The sequence below is a fragment of the Oncorhynchus gorbuscha genome, unplaced genomic scaffold (assembly GCF_021184085.1).
Source record: "Oncorhynchus gorbuscha isolate QuinsamMale2020 ecotype Even-year unplaced genomic scaffold, OgorEven_v1.0 Un_scaffold_437, whole genome shotgun sequence".
Lineage (NCBI taxonomy): Eukaryota > Metazoa > Chordata > Actinopteri > Salmoniformes > Salmonidae > Oncorhynchus > Oncorhynchus gorbuscha.
The window spans coordinates 389,152-415,876 of NW_025745283.1; the positions used below are offsets into that span (position 1 = coordinate 389,152).

Sequence of the window (26,725 nt, forward strand, 5' to 3'; positions counted from 1 at the left end):
GAATAACTCATTTTATTGTTCTATTCTAGAATGCCTCCATATTCTCTATTCTATAAGTTCTTAGATCTAACACATGCAGAACAGATAACTGTCTCTAACTGAGGCCAGCTTTCAGCAGCTTGTCCAGGCTATCAATGCTCTGACTGCAGTCGACCACAGAGTAAGTCTGATATGTCTGGTTAACCACCAATATCATGGTGTATGATGGAGACTCCAGCATTATCAGTTCTAGTCACAGATAAGCATCATCCCTCCAGCTGAAGGTCATGTCTTCACCGGTGGTGACCTCACCCGACCCCTGAAGAATTATCCTACTAGAGTCCCAGGCTTGAGTTCTGTTTTCATTTGATCTTTATTTTACCAGGTAAATTGACAGAGAACACATCTTCATTTACATCAACAACCTGGGGAATAGTTACAGGGGAGAGGAGGGATGAGCCAATGCTGGGGAGAGTTAGATGGTCATGACGGTATGAGGTCCAGATTAGAAATTTAGCCAGGACATCGGGGTTAAAACCTCTACTCGTATGATAAGTACCCGTGCACACTGACTAGGTACCTGTACCCCTGCACACTGACTCAGTACCTGTACCCCTGTACACTGACTCAGTACCTGTACCCCTGTACACTGACTCAGTACCTGTACCCCTGTACACTGACTAGGTACCTGTACCCCTACACACTGACTCAGTACCTGTACCCCTGTACACTGACTAGGTAACTGTACCCCTGCACACTGACTCAGTACCTGTACCCCTGTACACTGACTAGGTACCTGTACCCCTGCACACTGACTCAGTACCTGTACCCCTGTACAATGACTAGGTAACTGTACCCCTGCACACTGACTCAGTACCTGTACCCCTGCACACTGACTCAGTACCTGTACCCCTGTACACTGACTAGGTACCTGTACCCCTGCACACTGACTCAGTACCTGTACCCCTGCACACTGACTCAGTACCTGTACCCCTGCACACTGACTCGGTACCTGTACCCCTGCACACTGACTAGGTACCTGTACCCCTGTACACTGACTCAGTACCTGTACCCCTGCACACTGACTCAGTACCTGTACCCTGTACACTGACTCAGTACCTGTACCCCTGTACACTGACTCAGTACCTGTACCCCTGCACACTGACTCAGTACCTGTACCCCTGTAAACTGACTAGGTACCTGTACCCCTGCACACTGACTCAGTACCTGTACCCCTGTACACTGACTCATTACCTGTACCCCTGTACACTGACTAGATACCTGTACCCCTGCACACTGACTCAGTACCTGTACCCCCGCACACTGACTCAGTACCTGTACCCCTGCACACTGACTCAGTACCTGTACCCCTGTACACTGACTAGGTACCTGTACCCGAGCACACTGACTCAGGACCTGTACCCCTGCACACTGACTCAGTACCTGTACCTCTGCACACTGACAAGGTACCTGTACCCCTGTACACTTACTAGGTACCTGTACCCTAGCACACTGACTAGGTACCTGTACCCCTGTAAACTGACTCAGTACCTGTACCCCTGCACACTGACAAGGTACCTGTAACCCTGCACACTGACAAGGTACCTGTAACCCCGCACACTGACTCAGTACCTGTACCCCTGTACACTGACTAGGTACCTGTACCCCTGCACACTGACTCAGTACCTGTACCCCTGTACACTGACTAGGTAACTGTACCCCTGCACACTGACTCAGTACCTGCACCCCTGTACACTGACTAGGTACCTGTACCCCTACACACTGACTCAGTACCTGTACCCCTGCACACTGACTCAGTACCTGTACCCCTGCACACTGACTCAGTACCTGTACCCCTGTACACTGTACCTGTACCCCTGTACACTGACTAGGTAACTGTACCCCTGCACACTGACTCAGTACCTGTACCCCTGTACACTGACTAGGTACCTGTACCCCTACACACTGACTCAGTACCTGTACCCCTGTACACTGACTAGGTACCAGTACCCCTGCACACTGACTCAGTACCTGTACCCCTGTACACTGACTCAGTACCTGTACCCCTGCACACTGACTCGGTACCTGTACCCCTGCACACTGACTAGGTACCTGTACCCCTGTACACTGACTCAGTACCTGTACCCCTGCACACTGACTCAGTACCTGTACCCTGTACACTGACTCAGTACCTGTACCCCTGTACACTGACTCAGTACCTGTACCCCTGCACACTGACTCAGTACCTGTACCCCTGTAAACTGACTAGGTACCTGTACCCCTGCACACTGACTCAGTACCTGTACCCCTGTACACTGACTCATTACCTGTACCCCTGTACACTGACTAGATACCTGTACCCCTGCACACTGACTCAGTACCTGTACCCCCGCACACTGACTCAGTACCTGTACCCCTGCACACTGACTCAGTACCTGTACCCCTGTACACTGACTAGGTACCTGTACCCGAGCACACTGACTCAGGACCTGTACCCCTGCACACTGACTCAGTACCTGTACCCCTGCACACTGACAAGGTACCTGTACCCCTGTACACTTACTAGGTACCTGTACCCCTGCACACTGACAAGGTACCTGTACCCCTGTAAACTGACTCAGTACCTGTACCCCTGCACACTGACAAGGTACCTGTAACCCTGCACACTGACAAGGTACCTGTAACCCCGCACACTGACTCAGTACCTGTACCCCTGCACACTGACAAGGTACCTGTAACCCCGCACACTGACTCAGTACCTGTACCCCTGTACACTTACTAGGTACCTGTACCCTAGCACACTGACTAGGTACCTGTACCCCTGTAAACTGACTCAGTACCTGTACCCCTGCACACTGACTCAGTACCTGTACCCCTGTACACTGACTCAGTACCTGTACCCCTGTAAACTGACTCAGTACCTGTAACCCCGCACACTGACTCAGTACCTGTACCCCTGTACACTTACTAGGTACCTGTACCCCTGCACACTGACTAGGTACCTGTACCCCTGCACACTGACTCAGTACCTGTACCCCTGCACACTGACTCAGTACCTGTACCCCTGCACACTGATTCAGTACCTGTAGCCCCGCACACTGACTCAGTACCTGTATCCCTGCACACTGACTAGGTACCTGTAACCCCGCACACTGACTCAGTACCTGTATCCCTGCACACTGACTAGGTACCAGTACCCCTGCACACTGAATCAGTACCTTTACCTCTGCACACTGAATCAGTACCTGTAACCCCGCACACTGACTCAGTACCTGTACCCCTGCACACTGACTAGGTACCTGTACCCCTGCACACTGACTCAGTACCTGTACCCCTGCACACTGACTCAGTACCTGTACCCCTGCACACTGATTCAGTACCTGTATCCCTGCACACTGACTAGGTACCTGTAACCCTGCACACTGACTCAGTACCTGTATCCCTGCACACTGACTAGGTACCTGTAACCCCGCACACTGACTCAGTACCTGTATCCCTGCACACTGACTAGGTACCAGTACCCCTGCACACTGAATCAGTACCTTTACCTCTGCACACTGAATCAGTACCTGTAACCCCGCACACTGACTCAGTACCTGTACCCCTGCACACTGACTAGGTACCTGTACCCCTGCACACTGACTCAGTACCTGTACCCCTGCACACTGACTAGGTACCTGTACCCCTGCACACTGACTAGGTACCTGTACCCCTGCACACTGACTCAGTACCTGTACCCCTGCACACTGACTAGGTACCTGTACCCCTGCACACTGACTCAGTACCTGTACCCCTGCACACTGACTCAGTACCTGTACCCCTGCACACTGAATCAGTACCTTTACCTCTGCACACTGAATCAGTACCTGTACCCCTGCACACTGACTCAGTACCTGTACCCCTGCACACTGACTAGGTACCTGTAACCCCCCTGACTCAGTACCTGTACACTGACTCAGTACCTGTACCCCTGCACACTGACTAGGTACCTGTACCCCTGCACACTGAATCAGTACCTGTACCCCTGCACACTGACTCAGTACCTGTACCCTGCACACTGACTCAGGTACCTGTACCCCTGCACACTGACTCAGGTACCTGTACCCCTGCACACTGACTCAGTACCTGTACCCCTGCACACTGACTCAGTACCTGTACCCCTGCACACTGACTAGGTACCAGTACCCCTGCACACTGACTCAGTACCTGTACCCCTGCACACTGACTCAGTACCTGTACCCCTGCACACTGACCCCTGCACACTCAGTACCTGTACCCCTGCACACCTAGGTACCTGTACCCCTGCACACTGACTCAGTACCTGTACCCCTGCACACTGACTCAGTACCTGTACCTGTACCCCCTGCACACTGACTCAGTACCTGTACCCCCACCTGACTACTGACTCAGTACCTGTACCCCTGCACACTGACTCAGTACCTGTACCCCTGCACACTGAATCAGTACCCTGCACACTGAATCAGTACCTGTACCCCTGCACACTGACTCAGTACCTGTACCCTGCACACTGACTCAGTACCTGTACCCCTGCACACTGACTCAGTACCTGTACCCCTGCACACTGACTCAGTACCTGTACCCCTGCACACTGAATCAGTACCTGTACCCTGCACACTGACTCAGTACCTGTACCCGAGCACACTGACTCAGGTACCCCCTGCACACTGACTCAGTACCTGTACCCCTGCACACTGAATCAGTACCTGTACCCCTGCACACTGAATTAGTACCTTTACCTCTGCACACTGAATCAGTACCTGTAGCCCCTGTTACCTGACTCAGTACCTGTACCCCTGCACACTGACTAGGTACCTGTAACCCTGCACACTGACTCAACGTTCTACAGATATCCACCGGGAACCAAAGTACCTGTATCCCTGCACACTGACAAGGTACCTGTACCCCTGCACACTGACTCAGTACCTGTACCCCTGCACACTGACACTCAGGTACCTGTACCCCTGCACACTGACTCAGTACCTGTACCCCAGTGCACACTGAATCAGTACCTTTACCTCTGCACACTGAATCAGTACCTGACCCCTGCACACTGACTCAGTACCTGTACCCCTGCACACTGACTCAGTACCTGTACCCCTGCACACTGACTCAGTACCTGTACCCTGCACACCCTACCTGTACCCCACACTGACTAGGTACCTACCCCTGCACACTGACCAGTACCTGTACCCCTGCACACTGACTCAGTACCTGTACCCCTGCACACTGACTCAGTACCTGTCCCCTGCACACTGAATCAGTACCTGTACCCCTGCACACTGACTCAGGTACCTGTACCCCTGCACACTGACTCAGTACCTGTACCCCTGCACACACTGACTAGTACCTGTATCCCTGCACACTGACTAGGTACCAGTACCCCTGCACACTGAATCAGTACCTTTACCTCTGCACACTGAATCAGTACCTGTGTGTGCACACTGACTCAGTACCTGTACCCCTGCACACTGACTAGGTACCTGTACCCCTGCACACTGACTCAGTACCTGTACCCCTGTACACTGACTAGGTACCTGTACCCCTGTACACTGACTAGGTAACTGTACCCCTGCACACTGACTCAGTACCTGTACCCCTGCACACTGACTCAGTACCTGTACCCCTGTACACTGACTAGGTACCAGTAACCCTGCACACTGACTCAGTACCTGTACCCCTGTACACTGACTCAGTACCTGTACCCCTGCACACTGACTCGGTACCTGTACCCCTGCACACTGACTAGGTACCTGTACCCCTGTACACTGACTCAGTACCTGTACCCCTGCACACTGACTCAGTACCTGTACCCTGTACACTGACTCAGTACCTGTACCCCTGTACACTGACTCAGTACCTGTACCCCTGCACACTGACTCAGTACCTGTACCCCTGTAAACTGACTAGGTACCTGTACCCCTGCACACTGACTCAGTACCTGTACCCCTGTACACTGACTCATTACCTGTACCCCTGTACACTGACTAGATACCTGTACCCCTGCACACTGACTCAGTACCTGTACCCCGCACACTGACTCAGTACCTGTACCCCTGCACACTGACTCAGTACCTGTACCCCTGTACACTGACTAGGTACCTGTACCCGAGCACACTGACTCAGGACCTGTACCCCTGCACACTGACTCAGTACCTGTACCCCTGCACACTGACAAGGTACCTGTACCCCTGTACACTTACTAGGTACCTGTACCCCTGCACACTGACAAGGTACCTGTACCCCTGTAAACTGACTCAGTACCTGTACCCCTGCACACTGACAAGGTACCTGTAACCCTGCACACTGACAAGGTACCTGTAACCCCGCACACTGACTCAGTACCTGTACCCCTGCACACTGACAAGGTACCTGTAACCCCGCACACTGACTCAGTACCTGTACCCCTGTACACTTACTAGGTACCTGTACCCTAGCACACTGACTAGGTACCTGTACCCCTGTAAACTGACTCAGTACCTGTACCCTGTAAACTGACTCAGTACCTGTAACCCCGCACACTGACTCAGTACCTGTACCCCTGTACACTTACTAGGTACCTGTACCCCTGCACACTGACTAGGTACCTGTACCCCTGCACACTGACTCAGTACCTGTACCCCTGCACACTGACTCAGTACCTGTACCCCTGCACACTGATTCAGTACCTGTAGCCCCGCACACTGACTCAGTACCTGTATCCCTGCACACTGACTAGGTACCTGTAACCCCGCACACTGACTCAGTACCTGTATCCCTGCACACTGACTAGGTACCAGTACCCCTGCACACTGAATCAGTACCTTTACCTCTGCACACTGAATCAGTACCTGTAACCCCGCACACTGACTCAGTACCTGTACCCCTGCACACTGACTAGGTACCTGTACCCCTGCACACTGACTCAGTACCTGTACCCCTGCACACTGACTCAGTACCTGTACCCCTGCACACTGATTCAGTACCTGTATCCCTGCACACTGACTAGGTACCTGTAACCCCGCACACTGACTCAGTACCTGTATCCCTGCACACTGACTAGGTACCTGTAACCCCGCACACTGACTCAGTACCTGTATCCCTGCACACTGACTAGGTACCATACCCCTATAATGATCACACTGAATCAGTACCTTTATGACTCTGCACACTGAATCAGTCCTGTCAACCCCTAAGTTTGAGATGCACACTGACTCAGAATACCCTCTGGATAAGAGCCCTGCACACTGACTACAGGTACCTGTACCCCTGCACACTGACTAGGTACCTGTACCCCTGCACACTGACTAGTACCTGTAGTCCCTGCACACTGACTAGGTACCTGTACCCCTGCACACTGACTCAGTACCTGTACCCCTGCACACTGACTAGGTACCTGTACCCCTGCACACTGACTCAGTACCTGTACCCCTGCACACTGACTCAGTACCTGTACCCCTGCACACTGAATCAGTACCTTTACCTCTGCACACTGAATCAGTACCTGTAGCCCCGCACACTGACTCAGTACCTGTATCCCTGCACACTGACTAGGTACCTGTAACCCCGCACACTGACTCAGTACCTGTATCCCTGCACACTGACTAGGTACCAGTACCCCTGCACACTGACTCAGTACCTGTACCCCTGCACACTGACTAGGTACCTGTACCCCTGCACACTGACTCAGTACCTGTACCCCTGCACACTGAATCAGTACCTTTACCTCTGCACACTGAATCAGTACCTGTAACCCCGCACACTGACTCAGTACCTGTACCCCTGCACACTGACTAGGTACCTGTACCCCTGCACACTGACTCAGTACCTGTACCCCTGCACACTGACTAGGTACCTGTACCCCTGCACACTGACTCAGTACCTGTACCCCTGCACACTGAATCAGTACCTTTACCTCTGCACACTGAATCAGTACCTGTACCCTGCACCCCTCACACTGACATTAGTACCTGTAGTCCCCTGCACACTGACTAGGTACCTGTACCCCTGCACACTGACTCAGTACCTGTACCCCTGCACACTGACTAGGTACCTGTACCCCTGCACACTGACTAGGTACCTGTACCCCTGCATACTGACTCAGTACCTGTACCCCTGCACACTGAATCAGTACCTTTACCTCTGCACACTGAATCAGTACCTGTACCCCTGCACACTGAATCAGTACCTTTACCTCTGCACACTGAATCAGTACCTGTACCCCTGCACACTGAATCAGTACCTTTACCTCTGCACACTGAATCAGTACCTGTACCCCCCCACACTGACTCGGTACCGGTGCCCCCTGTATATAACCTCATTATTGTTATTCTAATTGTGTTACTTTTAATTATTACTTTTAATTTTCTTCAATGACCATGGAACATTTTATTGTTTCTTTACTTTTGGAACCAAACTAACCATTAAATATTTACTCCTGTTACCTTGAGATACAATTCAACTGCAGGGTGAAACGGAGGAACATTGGAACAACCAAAAGGTATGAACTGCTGTTAGTTACCAAGGAGGAACCCATCTGACAAACAACCAGAAGACGAGAGACTCCATACTGTTTACAGCGTTCATAAGGGTTTTACTGTATCAAACCAACGTTCTACAGATATCCACCGGAACCAAACTATTCTGACAATTATCTCAGTAGATTTGACTGACGTTGGAAGAGATGAGATCTATGTTTTCCCACCCTGCCGTCCTGTTCCTGTGAATTCAGAGTTCTAGTGGATGGATGCATCCTAAATGCCTTTCGGTTACTGGCCCAACTCTCTAACCACTCGGCTACCTGCCACCCAAACAATTCAACAATTATCAACATACTTAGTCAAACAACCAGCAACACCATAGGCCACGGGGGACCACTCGATTTTGCCGTTTTTTGACAGCAACGGCGGCTCCCGTTGGTCCGGGGCCGAGGAGATCTCTTCCTCGCCGCGGTCCTCGTGCTCGTCCTCGTCCTCGGGCGGCTCTTCCTCGGGCTGCTCTTCCTCAGAAGAGGGAGAAGAGGCATCGTCGACCTCGCGGCGCTCGGGGTTGTATTCCTCCCCGTCTTCGTCTTCCGAAACCTCTTCCTCCTCCTCCTCCTGGCAATCCGAGTAGTCTTCTTGGTCCACGCTGGGCAAGATCTGTTCTAGAACCTGCGCGGCCGTAAAACGCTCGGCCATGGCCGCTCGGCTCCACTGATCGGGTCCGTTGAGCTGCGGGGAAGAGCGACTTGGCACGGGTGGGGCGCAGGTCACTTTGTGTGTGTGTGTGTGTGTGTGTGTGTGTGTGTGTGTGTGTGTGTGTGTGTGTGTGTGTGTGTGTGTGTGTGTGTGTGTGTGTGTGTGTGTGTGTGTGTGTGTGTGTGTGTGTGTGTGTGTGTGTGTGTGGGTGTGAGTGTGGGTCTACTAGGGCCAGCCGGACGGCTTACCCGGGAGACCGAGACCCGAAAATGCTCGAGGCTCGCTTGCGCTCCTGTGTAGCCGTGTGCAGTTGACCCACCCCAGCCGAGCAACAAGAACACTTGGCCGCTCTGACTCGCAGAGCGCAACTACAACACTCGGCTGCTCTCTAGCACACAGCGGAGCACGTCCGGACCTGTGCAGCGGATGGCTGGGTCGCTCTGACCCATGAGCGCAGAGCGGTGATCCCAGAGCACAGAGCGCAGAGCGGGGAGCCGGGCACAGCCTCGCCACACTCGCAGGCACTCTACTAGGCTCAACGGCATAAGCCTCGCCAGTGGCTGGCTGAGTCGCTCTGACCCAAGGGCGCAGAGCACAGAGCACAGAGCCCAGAGCCCAGAGCACAAAGCACAGAGCGGGGAGCCGGGCACAGCCTCGCCACACTTGCAGACTCTCTACTACGCTCGACGGCACACGCCTCGCCAGTGGCTGGCAGGGTCGCTCTGAGCCGCCAGCACAGAGCGGGAGCCCTGGAAACACAGGGCCTGGGTCACTCTGACCTGCGAGCACAGAGCACATAAAGGGGAGCCCTCCACACACAGGACCTGGGTCACCCTGACCCCAGGACCATGGGAGGGTTAAACAACTAGCAACAACATTTCTTAAACAAATAACAAAAGATTGAGTTGGTAACCTAGCAACTAGTATGTTTAACAGCAACTAGTATGTTTAACAGCAACTAGTATGTTTAACAGCAACTAGTATGTTTAACAGCAACTAGTATGTTTAACAGCTTGTGAAGGTTTATTTTGACATGTTTTTACGTCTTTCTTTCAGTTCCTGAAATGAAACAGTCAGTCTGTATAAAATGCTATTGACATGAGAGACTTTATGTGACAGATTTCAAAAGATACACGAGTCTCACTAAAATATCTGTAGATTGTAATACAATATACATTGGAGTACAGTACTTAATTTAGTTTTTTTATAGAATGCTCTAGTAAATGTAAATATCAAAAGAGGAAGTGGATAACTTCTTTAATGACGTTGTGATGTTGACATTATTATTATTATCATTACTCTATGGGCTGTAGTCCTCTTCAGAGCCCTGTGACATGCCTCTATAATGACATTATTACTCTGGGGCTGTAGTCCTCTTCAGAGCCCTGTGACATGCCTCTATAATGACATTATTACTCTGGGCTGTAGTCCTCTTCAGAGCCCTGTGACATGCCTCTATAATGACATTATTACTCTATGGGCTGTAGTCCTCTTCAGAGCCCTGTGACATGCCTCTATAATGACATTATTACTCTGGGGCTGTAGTCCTCTTCAGAGCCCTGTGACATGCCTCTATAATGACATTATTACTCTGGGGCTGTAGTCCTCTTCAGAGCCCTGTGACATGCCTCTATAATGACATTATTACTCTGGGGCTGTAGTCCTCTTCAGAGCCCTGTGACATGCCTCTATAATGACATTATTACTCTGGGGCTGTAGTCCTCTTCAGAGCCCTGTGACATGCCTCTATAATGACATTATTACTCTGGGGCTGTAGTCCTCTTCAGAGCCCATGCCTCTATAATGACATTATTACTCTGAGGCTGTAGTCCTCTTCAGAGCCCTGTGACATGCCTCTATAATGACATTATTACTCTGGGGCTGTAGTCCTCTTCAGAGCCCTGTGACATGCCTCTATAATGACATTATTACTCTGGGGCTGTAGTCCTCTTCAGAGCCCTGTGACATGCCTCTATAATGACATTATTACTCTGGGGCTGTAGTCCTCTCAGAGCCCTGTGACATGCCTCTATAATGACATTATTACTCTGGGGCTGTAGTCCTCTTCAGAGCCCATGCCTCTATAATGACATTATTACTCTGGGGCTGTAGTCCTCTTCAGAGCCCTGTGACATGCCTCTATAATGACATTATTACTCTGGGGCTGTAGTCCTCTTCAGAGCCCTGTGACATGCCTCTATAATGACATTATTACTCTGGGACTGTAGTCCTCTTCAGAGCCCTGTGACATGCCTCTATAATGACATTATTACTCTGGGGCTGTAGTCCTCTTCAGAGCCCATGCTTCTATAATGACATTATTACTCTGGGAATGTATTCCTCTTCACTACTGTACCCCCTAAAAGCAATCTCTCCCACTCTGGTTAGATATCCTACTGTACTCACTAAAAGCTATCTCTTCCACTCTGGTTAGTTATCCTACTGTACTCACTAAAAGCTATCTCTTCCACTCTGGTTAGTTATCCTACTGTACTCACTAAAAGCTATCTCTCCCACTCTGGTTAGTTATCCTACTGTACTCACTAAAAGCTATCTCTTCCACTCTGGTTAGTTATCCTACTGTACTCACTAAAAGCTATCTCTTCCACTCTGGTTAGTTATCCTACTGTACTCACTAAAAGCTATCTCTTCCACTCTGGTTAGATATCCTACTGTACTCACTAAAAGCTATCTCTCCCACTCTGATTATATATCCTACTGTACTCAATAAAAGCTATCTCTTCCACTCTGGTTAGTTATCCTACTGTACTCACTAAAAGCTATCTCTTCCACTCTGGTTATATATCCTACTGTACTCACTAAAAGCTATCTCTCCCACTCTGATTATATATCCTACTGTACTCAATAAAAGCTATCTCTTCCACTCTGGTTAGTTATCCTACTGTACTCACTAAAAGCTATCTCTTCCACTCTGGTTAGATATCCTACTGTACTCACTAAAAGCTATCTCTTCCACTCTATAGGAATGTACAGTATGACAGAGCTACACTGTGTGGTTGAAAACACAGCAGAGGTCTTGTGATTTCTCTTCCTCCCCTCACCTCTGTAATCCAACCTAACCAGGAAGCTCAGACATCTCCAGTCTCCTCCCCCTCACCTCTGTAATCCAACCTAACCAGGAAGCTCAGACATCTCCAGTCTCCTCCCCCTCACCTCTGTAATCCAACCTAACCAGGAAGCTCAGACATCTCCAGTCTCCTCCCCCTCACCTCTGTAATCCAACCTAACCAGGAAGACATCTCAGACATCTCTCCTCCCCTCACCTCTGTAATCCAACCTAACCAGGAAGCTCAGACATCTCCAGTCTCCTCCCCCCTGGCTTTCCCTCTGACAATGTCATATTTGTGTACCCCCCTTCTCTCTATGGAGCCCATAGTCAGCTTGATAAATACTGGGACTCCTGTGTGGGGGGGGGACTCCTGTGGGATTATAAACTGGACTGTCACCTACTCCTTCCTTGACCCGTTCAGAAGACCTGTGGATGCCTTGACCTTTGACATAGAGAGATACCACATCCCATACCCCCTCCTCGCATCCCATAACCCCCCCGCCCTCGCATCCCATACCCCCCCCCACACACATCCCATACCCCCCCACCCACACATCCCATACCCCCCCACCCACACATCCCATACCCCCCCCCACCCCACATCCCCCCATAACCCATAACCATCCTATAACCCCCCCCATCATGGCCACCTAATCATCCACAGCTTCCAATTGGCACATTTCACTTCCCTGTAACTATTCCGCAGGTCGTTGCTGTAAACGAGAATGTGTTCTCAGTCCACGTACCCGGTAACATAAAATAAAATCTTAGACCTCAAGCAGCAGAATTCTTCAGGGGTCGGGTGAGGTCACCACCGGTGAAGACCTGACCTTCAGCTGGAGGGATGATGCTTATCTGTGACTAGAACTGATAATGCTGGAGTCTCCATCATACACCATGATAATGGAGGTTAACCAGACATATCAGACTTACTCTGTGGTCGACTGCAGTCAGAGCATTGATAGCCTGGACAAGCTGCTGAAAGTGGGCCTCAGTTAGAGACAGTTATCTGTTCTGCATCTGTCAGATCTAAGAACTTATAGAATAGAGAATATGGAGGCATTCTAGAATAGAACAATAAAATGAGTTATTCTAATGCAGGGATGCTCTTTATTTAAAAACAGAAACACAAGCCAGTTTCCAAAATTTGGGCTGTATGTCTTTATCAAAAGCATAAACAATAATGAAATAACACAACAAAACTAGGTTTCCTCCAACTCACAAACATTTCTTCATTGTCCAGAAAGGGATCCCCCTCCCCACACCCATGAGTTAAGACATGTATCAAATACATGTGTGGTGAACTATATACAGGCTACACTCAAGCAGCACCTTAATCAAAACAACAAGCAAAATATTTAGTAAAACAACTAGCAACACATTTAGTTAAAGAAATAGCAACTACATTTCTATACAGAACTCTTTGATCGATGTTGAAATTTAAATCACTGCGTTGTGGTCATTAATAACTGGTTCATCATCTTTGGTCACTAATGTATTGTCATTAATAACTGGTTCATCATCTTTGGTCACTAATGTATTGTCATTAATAACTGGTTCATGGTCATTAATGTATTGTCATTAATAACTGGTTCATGGTCATTGGTCATTAATGTATTGTCATTAATAACTGGTTCATCATCTTTGGTCACTAATGTATTGTCATTAATAACTGGTTCATCATCTCTGGTCATTAATGTATTGTCATTAATAACTGGTTCATCATCTCTGGTCATTAATGTATTGTCATTAATAACTGGTTCATGGTCATTAATGTATAGTCATTAATAACTGGTTCATGGTCATTGGTCACTAATGTATTGTCATTAATAACTGGTTCATGGTCATTGGTCATTTGTCATTAATAACTGGTTCATGGTCATTGGTCATTAATGTATTGTCATTAATAACTGGTTCATGGTCATTGGTCATTAATGTATAGTCATTAATAACTGGTTCATGGTCATTGGTCATTAATGTATTGTCATTAATAACTGGTTCATGGTCATTGGTCATTAATGTATAGTCATTAATAACTGGTTCATGGTCATTGGTCATTAATGTATTGTCATTAATAACTGGTTCACTGGTTAATCATCTTTGGTCATTGGTCATTAATGTATTGTCATTAATAACTGGTTCATCATCTTTGGTCATTAATATATTGTCATTAATAACTGGTTCATGGTCATTGGTCATTAATGTATTGTCATTAATAACTGGTTAATCATCTTTGGTCATTAATGTATTGTCATTAATAACTGGTTCATGGTCATTTGGTCATTAATATATAGTCATTAATAACTGCTTCATGGTCATTGGTCATTAATGTATTGTCATTAATAACTGGTTCATCATCTTTGGTCATTAATGTATTGTCATTAATAACTGGTTCATGGTCATTGGTCATTAATGTATTGTTATTCACAGCAGCGTAAAGTGGTTGTTATCTGAAGTAAAACAGAAACAGAGCTAATTCCCTTTTTCAGTTCCTCTTAGCAACACAATTACAAACAAAGACATGGGTTAGCGATTAGGTGTTGAAAAATACAAACAGAATCTGTTCAAACTTGGGGAAGTAAAAAAAATGCATTGGATTTTTTTCTAAGAAGTTGAAACAGGATTATTTCAGAAGAATCATGAAAAGTACACTGCAGGTAGAATATTTAAAACGACTTCACCAGAATTGTCCAAACAAATCCCAAATAGTGGTTGACATTTGTACGGAGTACTTTAAACGACAAATGCCATGCCTCAACATATGTGTCAACATTACATCTGCACTAGCACAATGTCCCACATTAACCTCTGGTGACACATTTCAGTCCACAATGTCTTACAGTACATCAAATTTCTATATCCAAGGTTCTACCTCAACATCTGATCTCATGCTCAGTCTGAGGTTTCAGTTTAGCCCACAGTCTGTCCCAGAATGCCTGGTGCTGATGGGGGTCCTGGGGCCAGTCCAGATAAGTCCCGGTTTTCAGCAGGCGAGCCAGCCTGTGGTGGGCAGACAGCCGGCGAGGGGGGATCTTCTCCAGGAAGACCAGGAGGAGGATGTCCCTTTGCTCCACCTGCAGCCTGTAGGTGGCCAGCTTCATCTCCAGAGAGCACCAGTTACTGCGCAGGTAGTGGCGGCTGACTAGGCAGAGGGTGTGGCGGCTCCGGTAGAGGCTTTCTGTGATGTTCTCCACAATGTCCTTCCCCAGCTGGAAGTCCCTGCTGTGCAGACAGAGGCGCAGGAAAGGAGGACCCCTCTGCTCCAGATGAGGTAGCAGCTCCTTCAATACCCAGCGCTTGTCCTTCCTGCTGTAGGAGACAAACACATCGTAGTGGTAGCGCCCCGGGTGTTGGATCGCATGTCCTCCGACAGCCAGCCAAGTGTGATCTTATGGACGAACACCACAAGCATGAAGAACAGGACTCCCAGGCCAGTCGCAGCAAAGAGCACAAAGCCAACCTCCTCTGTTGTGCAGTTGGCTTCTGTGTACTTGACAAAATTAGGTGTGTCTATTCCATTGTCCGACAAGCATATCAAGTCCTCCAAAGCATACATAACGGGACTAGTATACGGAGTAAGCATGATCACTTCAACCTGCCTGCACCCCTTTGCCCATGTAATGAGCCAAGCATTGTCACAACTGCAAAACATCTGTAAATTATGAAATGTCAAATACTTCAGACTAGAGAGAGGTTCAGTAAATGTATAGAATACATTATAAATGTTCTCTATGTGCAAATACAACGTTTTCAAAGATTTAAAGTCTTTAGTTAAACTCCCCTCCAAAGAATAAATCCTGCAGTTGTCAAGTTCCAGAACCTCCAGTTTGGTCAAGTTGTGAAAAATGATGTCGGCAGAACGCTGTATTAAAAGATCCACCTCTCGTAGAGTCAGTTTCCTCAGGTGAATCAGCTGATTAATTGATGATAAATCAACCCTTTTAGCTGAAAGCTTCGATCTGTAGTCAAATGTCTCCACAGACGTGAAGTACTTTCCCAGGAATTCAGATCCACAAAGGAATTCTTCAGCATCAGCATGAAGATGGGTTACAGACTGAAAGAAAGGTCTGTCACAGTCCTGAAATGACACCGTCTGGCCTTTGAGCTCGAGACTCAGGTTCTGCTTAGATGTGATGTTACTGCCAATAGTCAACTGCATTGGCCTCATAGCTGAACTAATGTACAGATGAGTCAGCTGACTCAGAATTCCACCAAATATAAGTGTCAGATTCAGCTTGATCACAGGTTCTGTTAGGGGATTGTTCACTTGCCCGAGAAACACTTGTCTAAGAGACATGAGGTGTGTGAAAGACATCGCCTCAATGTTGTGAATAAGTGGATTGTTCCTGAGGTCTAACCATGTCAAACTATGTAAACCATAAAATGTGTTTGCATTTATCTGTGTTATCTTATTTCTTGTAATGTCCAATGACTCCAGATTCGTCAATCCCAGGAAAGCAAAGTCTTCAATGTTTGAAATTAAATTCTGTGTCAAGTCCAGATACTGCAGCTTAACAAGACAGATGAATTGTTTTGCAAAAAGTATTTGTACATTGATTAACAAAGTGAGTTTTGTTAACCATGTGATTGGTTGTTTTTGGAATGAGCAAATCTCAGGGTTTTTATCTCTCAGGAAATCTATTTCTAATTCGTTAAGTTTTTTGAGACTGGAAATAAAATTCCATTCCAAATGGGGAGAAGGATGGACGGATCCAAGTCCACTTAAATACATATATTCTAGCCCAGTGCACAATTCAACACTGGACATAGAGAGGCTGCTTGTATTGAAATTGTCTACAAATATTTTCTTGATTGAAAGCAAAAACACTACATTACAGATACTTTCAATATCAATGACATTGATCCCAGAGCAACTGAAGACCTGGATTTGTTTTATCCCAGACAGGGGAAGGTCCAGTAGGACTTCCTGGCTGAAAGCCCCTGTTAACATTGTGAGGTTCTGGAGCCAAGCCAGTGAACCTTCCTCTATATGTGTTATTTCACCAACTGAGAAGTCAGAGAACGCTAGATTGGTAAAAACAGGTGTCATGCTTTCTTCTGTGTTTAAAAATGAGCAGTTTGATTGGTTTATTGATTGTATCTCTGGTGCTACTATTTTTAGCTCTATAAGTGACTTTATATTCATTATTCTGCATAGTATCTCTGACAAATCGTCTACACAGGGTTCAATAATGATGAATCTTTGTAACTGAGGGATGCCATTGAAAACATCTGGGGACATTGCTGTTAACCTGTAACCTTGTATGGTCAAATCACATAACTTAACTAGATCTATGAATGTATGGGGCCCAATATGACAATCACAGCACCCAGAGCCTGTTCCCCATTTATCTATTAAGTACATATGTTGCAGATTTAGAAGGTGACTGTTCCCAGTTGGAAGAATTTGAGTAAAACAGCCATCAATGTACAGGTACTCCAGATCCTGAAACTGAGAGAAAAAGCCCAGAGACATGGATCTATTTTCACCATGTGTCATATATATGCAGAGGGTATTGATATTAGGGGGAAGTCCAAGTAGATCCTCCTCGATGGCTGTGACATCTTGACAGGCAGCAGTGTAACGTTCTGCATGATGAGGTATGTGGCTGCAGGTCCAGGTGGGAAAGTGTTCCAAGTCTTCACTACTGTCATAAATCTGGCATTTAGGATGCATCCATCCACTAGAACTCTGAATCCACAGGAACAGGACGGCAGGGTGGGAAAACATAGATCTCATCTCTTCCAACGTCAGTCAAATCTACTGAGATAATTGTCAGAATAGTTTGGTTCCGGTGGATATCTGTAGAACGTTGGTTTGATACAGTAAAACCCTTATGAACGCTGTAAACAGTATGGAGTCTCTCGTCTTCTGGTTGTTTGTCAGATGGGTTCCTCCTTGGTAACTAACAGCAGTTCATACATTTTGGTTGTTCCAATGTTCCTCCCTTTCACCCTGCAGTTGAATTGTATCTCAAGTAACAGGAGTAAATATTTAATGGTTAGTTTGGTTCCAAAAGTAAAGAAACTATAAAATGTCCCACAGACGATGAAGAAATGAATGCAGAGCTGCAACACAGTTGATGTCTGAATGTGTCCGAGGAACAGCATCCTGTTTGTACAGCACAGTCACACAGGATGTTAAACAGCTTGTGAAAGTCTATTTTTACCTGTTTTACATCTCTCTCTTTCAGTTCCTGAAAACAAAAATACTGTCTATAAAAAATGACAATTGACATGAAGGACCAGTTGGGACGGGATAGATTTCAGAAGACTGATTAGACTCAAATGTTTGTCGATTGTAATGAAAAATGAATTTGATTGGATGTCAACCAAGACCTCAGAAAAAACTGTAGTCCTCCACAAGTCTGGTTCAACCTTGGGAGCAATTCCCAAACACCTGAAGGTGCCATGTTCATCTGTACAAACAATAGTACTGTCACAATCGTCGTCAAGGAAATGACCGGACCAATGTGCAGTGTGGTGAGCGTAAATTTTTCTTTATTTTAAAGAATGTAATAGGTGGCAGGGAAGTCAGGCGCAGGAGAGTCAAATGGAGTTTAAATATGGAGTCTTTTAATAAAGTTCCACGAGTATGCTCCATAACAATAAATGTACAAACAAAACATGGGTACAAAGACCCGACGCGCACCTATACAAATAATCACACTACACTGACAACAAATCAATCTCTGACAAAGACATGAGGGGAAACAGAGGGTTAAATACACAACAGGTAATGAATGGGATTGAAAACAGGTGTGTGGGAAGACAAGACAAAACCAATGGAAAATGAAAAAAGGATCAATGATGGCTAGAAGAGCGGTGACGTCGAACGCCGAGCACCGCCCGAACAAGGAGAGGCAACGACTTCAGCAGAAGTTGTGACAGTACCCCCCCCTGACACGCGGCTCCAGCTGCGCGTCGACACCGGCCTCGGGGACGACCCGGAGGGCGAGGTGCAGGGCGATCCGGATGGAGACGGTGGAATTCTGATAACATGGAAGGATCTAACACGTCCTCCACCGGAACCCAGCATCTCTCCTCCGGCCCGTACCCCTCCCAGTCCACGAGGTACTGAAGGCCCCTCGCCCGATGTCTCGAATCCAAAATGGATCGAACAGAGTACGCCGGAACCCCCTTGATGTCTAGAGGAGGCGGAGGAACATCACGCACTTCAGCCTCCTGGAGCGGGCCAGCCACCATCGGCCTGAGGAGAGACACATGGAACGAGGGCTTAATACGGTAACGAGTGGGTAGTTGTAACCTATAACATACCTCGTTCACTCTCCTCAGGACTTTAAACGGCCCCACAAACCGCGGACCCAGCTTCCGGCAGAGCAGTCGAAGGGGCAGGTTTCGGGTCGAGAGCCAGACCCTGTCCCCTGGTGCGAACACTGGGGCCTCACTGCGGCGACAGTCTGTGCCAATTTTCTGGCGCCTTATGGCACGCTGAAGGTGGACGTGGGCTGCCTCCCAGGTTTCCTCAGCGTGCCGAAACCAATTGTCCACCGCAGGGGCCTCAGTCTGGCTCTGATGCCAAGGAGCCAGAACCGGATGATACCCTAATACACATTGAAAGGGAGTAAGGTTAGTGGAAGAGTGACGTAGCGAGTTCTGAGCCATCTCTGCCCAGGGCAAAAACTTCGCCCACTCCCCCGGCCGATCCTGGCAATAAGACCGCAGAAACCTACCCACATCCTGGTTAACTCTCTCCACCTGCCCATTACTCTCGGGGTGAAAACCTGAGGTAAGACTAACCGAGATCCCCAGATGCTCCATAAACGCCTTCCAGACCCTTGATGTGAACTGGGGACCCCGATCAGACACTATATCCTCAGGCACCCCATAGTGCTGGAAAACGTGTGTAAACAGGGCCTCTGCCGTTTGTAAGGCCGTAGGGAGACCGGGCAAAGGGAGGAGACGACAGGACTTTGAAAACCGATCCACAACGACCAGGATCGTGGTGTAACCCTGTGAAGGTGGAAGATCAGTCAAAAAATCCACCGACAGGTGCGACCATGGCCGTTGAGGAACGGGTAGAGGTTGTAGCTTACCTCTGGGCAGGTGTCTAGGAGCCTTGCACTGGGCGCACACCGAACAGGAAGAAACATAAATCCTCACATCCTTAGCTAAAGTGGGCCACCAGTACCTTCCTTCAAGACAGCGCATCGTCCGACCTATCCCAGGATGACCAGAGGAGGGTGACGTGTGAGCCCAATATATCAATTGGTCGCGGACAGCAGACGCAACGTACAGACGACCAGCTGGACACTCAGGGGGAGAAGGCTCTGCACGTGACGCCCGCTCAATGTCGGCGTCCAGCTCCCACACTACCGGCGCCACCAGACGCGAAGCTGGGAGTATGGGAGTGGGATCCATGGACCGCTCCTCTGTGTCATACAGCCGAGACAATGCGTCTGCCTTAACGTTCTGGGAGCCTGGTCTGTAAGAAAGAGTAAACACAAAACGAGTGAAAAACATGGCCCACCTTGCCTGGCGAGGATTCAATCTCTTCGCCTGCCGGATGTACTCCAGATTGCGGTGGTCAGTCCAGATGAGAAAAGGGTGTTTAGCCCCCTCAAGCCAATGCCTCCACACCTTCAAGGCTTCTACGACAGCTAACAGTTCTCTGTTCCCTACATCATAGTTTCGCTCCGCTGGGCAGAGCTTCTTCGAAAAGAAAGCACAGGGGTGAAGCTTCAGTGGCGTACCTGAACGCTGAGAGAGCACTGCTCCTATCCCAGCTTCGGATGCGTCCACCTCCACTATGAATGGCAAAGAGGGATCCGGATGAGCCAGCACAGGCACCGAGGTAAACAGAGTCTTCAGGTGCTCAAAAGCCCTGTTCGCCTCAGCCGACCACTGCAAGCGCACTGGGCCCCCCTTTAGCAGTGAGGTAATGGGAGCTGCCACCTGACCAAAACCCCGGATAAACCTCCGGTAGTAATTGGAAAACCCCCAAAAACGCTGCAACTCCTTTACCGTGGTTGGAGTCGGCCAATTACGCACGGCTGTAATGCGGTCGCTCTCTATCTCCACTCCTGAAGTGGAAATCTGATGCCCTAGGAAGGAGATGGATTGCTGGAAAAACAAGCATTTCTTAGCCTTGACATATAGATCATGCTCCAACAGGCGACCAAGCACCCTGCGCACCAGGGACACATGCTCGGCGCGTGTAGCAGAGTATATCAGAATATCATCGATATACACCACTACACCCTGCCGTGCAGGTCCCTGAAGATCTCATCTACAAATGATTGGAAAACGGATGGAGCATTCATCAACCCATATGGCATGAGCAGGTACTCATAATGACCTGAGGTAGTGCTAAATGCCGTCTTCCACTCATCACCCTTCTTAACCTCTTAGTCCTACCCACACCGTATTCGGTCGCGTAATCATAGCCTCAAGCTCATTACCATAACGCAACGTTAGCGATTTCTAAAAATCGCAAATGAAATGAAATAAATATGCCTATCCTCAAGCTTATCCTTTTCTTAACAATCCTGTCGTCTCAGATTTTCAAAATATGCTTTAGAACCAGAGAAAATCAATAATTTGTGTAAGAGTGGTGATAGCTAGCTTAGCATTTAGCGTTAGCATTTAGCACGCAACATATTCACAAAAACCAGCAAAGGGATCAAATAAAATAATTTACCTTTGAAGAACTTCAGATGTTTCAATGAGGAGACTCTCAGTTACATAGCAGATGTCCAGTTTTTCCTGAAAGATGCTTGTGTAGGACACAACGTTCCGTTTTGTTACTATGCATTTGGCTACCGAAACTAACCGAAAATTCAGTCACCTACACGTCAAACTTTTTTCCGAATTAACTCCATAATATCGACTGAAACATGGAAAACGTTGTTTGAATCCATCCTCAAGGTGTTTTGTCATATATCTCTTCATTGAAATGCCATTCCTGGAAGCCTGCATTGTTCTCAGATTCGGATGGAAAAATACTGGTAGGCGACTTTTGCGCACCAATTTCCACACAGACACCGTGCGGGACCCCTGGTAAATGTAGTCTCTTATGGTCAATCTTCCAATGATATGCCTACAAATACGTCACAATGCTGCAGACACCTTGGGGAAACGATAGGAAGTGTCCGTTCATTCCTGTCGCATTCACAGCCATATAAGGCGATCATGGAAAACGTGCCATCAGAAATCCTGTTGATTTCCTGGTCGCTCAAACATCTTGGTTTTGCCTGTAGGTTTTGTTCTAAGGCACTCACAGTGAAAATCTTTGCAGTTCTGGAAACGTCAGAGTGTCTTCTTTCCAAAACTATCAATTCCAAGCATAGTCGAGCATCTTTTCGTGACAAAATATTGCGCTAAAAACGGGCACGTCTTTTTATCCAAAAATGAAATACTGCCCCTAGAGTCTTAACAGGTTAATACGCACCAGATTGTACTCACTCCTGAGATCCAATTTTGTGAAAAAACCCCGTGCATTAACTCAATAACCGTATTGATCAGAGGTAGCGGGTAGCTATATTTCACTGTGATTTTATCCTGTTAAGGATACCCCCCCACTTTGTGCAATTTCCGCCTGAAGACATACCCTATTCTAACAGCCTGTAGCTCAGGCCCAGAAGCAAGGATATGCATATTCTTGTTACCATTTGATTAAAAACACTCTGAAGTTTGTGTAAATGTGAATTGAATGTAGGAGAATATAACACAATAGATCTGGTAGAAGAAAATACAAGGAAATAAACAGGCGTTTTTCAGTTATTTTATTGTTGTAGCATCTTTAAAATCAACTAGAACATCAACATATTCAGTTATGATACTCTGGATACTTTTACATGAGAGAATAACCAGGCAACAGTATTTACCCAAAGTTTCAGACAGATGCCTCTAGGAATGAGTGAGGTACATGCCATTGGGTATGTAGTCACCGAGGTGTCCCTCACAAGTTTCCCAAATGTACCCAAGTGGCCGAATTGGTACATGGGTACATTGCTGAAAATAACTATATACAAAATTTAAAAAAAATATTCACACATACCCGGAAACATATATTTTGGAAAATTGAAGAAAAAAATGAACATTTCCAAAATGTTTCGGTTAGGCTATAGAAATGGATTATATGAACAAAACAACCCTTTATTGTTTCGTGGTGACCTTTACTGTTGCCAAAAGAAGAAGATATTCAAAGGTAATTGATGAATTTTAGTGCAATTTTTGACTTTTGTGAAAAATGTACTTTGCTGTAACTTACCCAATGTGTTGTCTACTGATCAATAAGCGGTTTGGCTGGATTTTTTTTTAAAAATCTGACATGGTGACTGGATTAGCAAGAGGTTTAGCTTTCATTTGGTGTGCTGCATTTCTGATTTAATTGAAGTTAAATATTTTTGATAATTACATATTAGGCAATTTATGTAGAAACGTTCCCAACTGGGAACGGGTTTCCCCAACAGGATTAAGACCTCGATAATCAATGCACGGGCGTAAACCGCCATCCTTTTTCTTCACAAAAAAGAAACTCGAGGAGACGGGTGAAATGGATGGCTGAATGCAGGGATTCCGAGACATATGTCTCCATAGCCTCCGTCTCCGCTTGCGACAGGGGATACACGTGACTCTTGGGATATGCAGCGTCCACCAGGAGATCTATCGCACAATCCCCCCGTCGATGGGGTGGTAATTGAGTCGCCTTCTTTTTACAGAAGGCGAGAGCCAAATCGGCACATTCGGGGGGAATGCGCACGGTGGAGACCTGGTCTGGACTTTCCACCGTAGTAGCACCAACGGAAACCCCTAAACACCTACCTGAGCATTCTCGCGACCACCCCGTGAGAGCCTTCTGTGGCCAAGAAACAGTGGGGTTATGACAAACTAACCAGGGTAGGCCTAGCACCACAGAATATGCAGGAGAATCAATAAGGAAAAGACTAATCTTCTCCTTGTGACCCTCCTGCGTTATCATACACAAAGGTGCGGTAACCTCCCTGATAAACCCTGACCATAATGGTCGACCATCTAAGGCATGAATAGGGATAGGCATATCCACAGGAACAATAGGGATCCCTAAACTATGAGCTAGATTTTTATTAATGAAATTCCCAGCCGCACCTGAATCAACTAGTGCCTTATACTGGGAATGCAGTGAAAAATCAGGAAAAAAGACAGAGACAAACATTAGTGCAGCAGAGGGCTCTGGATGAGAATGGTGCCTACTCACCTGGGGTGACCCAAGAATGCCCTGCCTGTCCTCTCTATTCCCAAAGGAACCAACCCGGCACCGACCAGCAGTGTGCCCTCTGCGACCATGAATGGTGCTCAAGCGGGAACCCCCTCCGGTCTCCCTGCGCACCATCACTCCCAATTCCATAGCTTCAGGAGAGAGGGTGCGCGAGGATGGAACAACCAGACCCCGATCTAGACGTCCACGAGTAGCCAGCATGTTGTCCAGCTTGATGGACATGTCCACCAGCTGGTCGAAGGTGAGGGTGGTGTCTCTACAGGCCAGCTCCCGACGGACGTCCTCGCGTAGACTACAACGGTAATGGTCGATCAGGGCCCTGTCGCTCCATCCAGCGCCGGCAGCCACGGTCCTAAACTCCAAAGCAAAATCCTGTGCACTCCTTGTCTGCTGCCTCAGATGATAGAGAAGCTCACCCGCTGTTTTGCCTTCGGGTGGGTGATCGAATACTATCCGGAATTGGCGGGTGAACTCCTCAAAATGGTCCAACGCTCCTCCCTTCTACACACAGCGCTGGCCCATTCCAGGGCTTTCCCGGTGAGGCATGAGACGAGGGCGTAACTCTTCTCACGGTCAGATGGTACTGGGGAGGCCGTGGCTAGATATAAGTTTAGGTTGAGGAGGAAACCCTGGCAGCCGGCAGTATCTCCGTTGTATCCCGTGGGTAGGGATAAATGGATCCTCGATTCCGGAGAGGAAAAAACGTTCGCGGGAGATTCCGGTTGTGGTGGTGGTGGCGCTGGAGAAACTCCTGTCTCTCCCAGCGATCCATTTTCTGGACAATGTGCTCCATGACGGAGCTGATACAGTCAAGCTCCCTCGCTTGTTCCTGAACGCGTTCCTCCAGGTCCATGGGTATAGTGTCTTCTCCTGCTGACTTCATATATATTGGTCAGAGATTCTGTCACGCATAGGTGTAATAGGTGGCAGGGAAGTCAGGCGCAGGAGAGTCAAATGGAGTTTAAATATGGAGTCTTTTAATAAAGTTCCACGAGTATGCTCCATAACAATAAATGTACAAACAAAACATGGGTACGAAGACCCGACGCGCACCTATACAAACAATCACACTACACTGACAACAAATCAATCTCTGACAAAGACATGAGGGGAAACAGAGGGTTAAATACACAACAGGTAATGAATGGGATTGAAAACAGGTGTGTGGGAAGACAAGACAAAACCAATGGAAAATGAAAAAAGGATCAATGATGGCTAGAAGACCGGTGACGTCGAACGCCGAGCACCGCCCGAACAAGGAGTGACAATAGCTCATCTAATGGCCAAAATCTTAATTACACCATATTAAAACCTCTTAGGGATAGGCAACTTTTTTTGAATTGTCGCCTAAAATCTAACTGCCTTTAGTTCATCTAATGGCCAAAATCTTAATTTCACCTTGGCTAGAATAATACATTGTCTTGCATTCCAAAGATAATCCTACAAAGAAAATGCAAAAGAACGGTTGTACTTTCTTTTACCAGATCTACAGTGTTGTATTCTCCTACACATTTCCACAAACTTCAAAGTGTTTCCTATCAAATGGTGTCAAGAATATGCAACAGGCAGTTAGATTTGGGTATGTCAGTTTATGGGAAATGGAAAAAAAGGGTTTGATCGCTTAAACTAAATGTGTTGCTAGTTGTTTAACTAAATGTGTTGCTAGTTGTTTAACTAAATGTGTTGTTAGTTGTTTAACTAAAAGTGTTGCTAGTTGTTTAACTAAATGTATTTGCTAGTTGTTTAACTAAATGTGTTCTTAGTTGTTTAACTAAAAGTGTTGCTAGTTGTTTAACTAAATGTAGTTGCTAGTTGTTTAACTAAATGTGTAGCTAGTTGTTTAACTAAATGTGTTGCTAGTTGTTTAACTAAATGTGTTGCTAGTTGTTTAACTAAATGTGTTGCTAGTTGTTCAACTAAATGTGTTGCTAGTTGTTCAACTAAATGTGTTGCTAGTTGTTCAACTAAATGTGTTGCTAGTTGTTTAACTAAATGTGTTGCTAGTTGTTTAACTAAATGTGTTGCTAGTTGTTTAACTAAATGTGTTGCTAGTTGTTCAACTAAATGTGTTGCTAGTTGTTTAACTAAATGTGTTGCTTGAGTGTTTCCTGTTTATGGCTTATTACACATGTATTTGATACAGTTGGAGGAGTACATTAAGTAGAACCGATAGCTTTTAGTGAGTACAGTAGGATATCTAACAAAGTAGAACCGATAGCTTTTAGTGAGTACAGTATAATATCTAACAAAGTAGAACCGATAGCTTTTAGTGAGTACAGT

General features: G+C 47.1%; 1 pseudogene; it reads right to left on the bottom strand.

Moving 5' to 3' along the window:
• Nucleotides 1-14,701: 14,701 nt before the first annotated feature.
• LOC124018218 lies at nt 14,702-18,337 on the bottom strand (annotated as a pseudogene).
• Nucleotides 18,338-26,725: the final 8,388 nt, after the last annotated feature.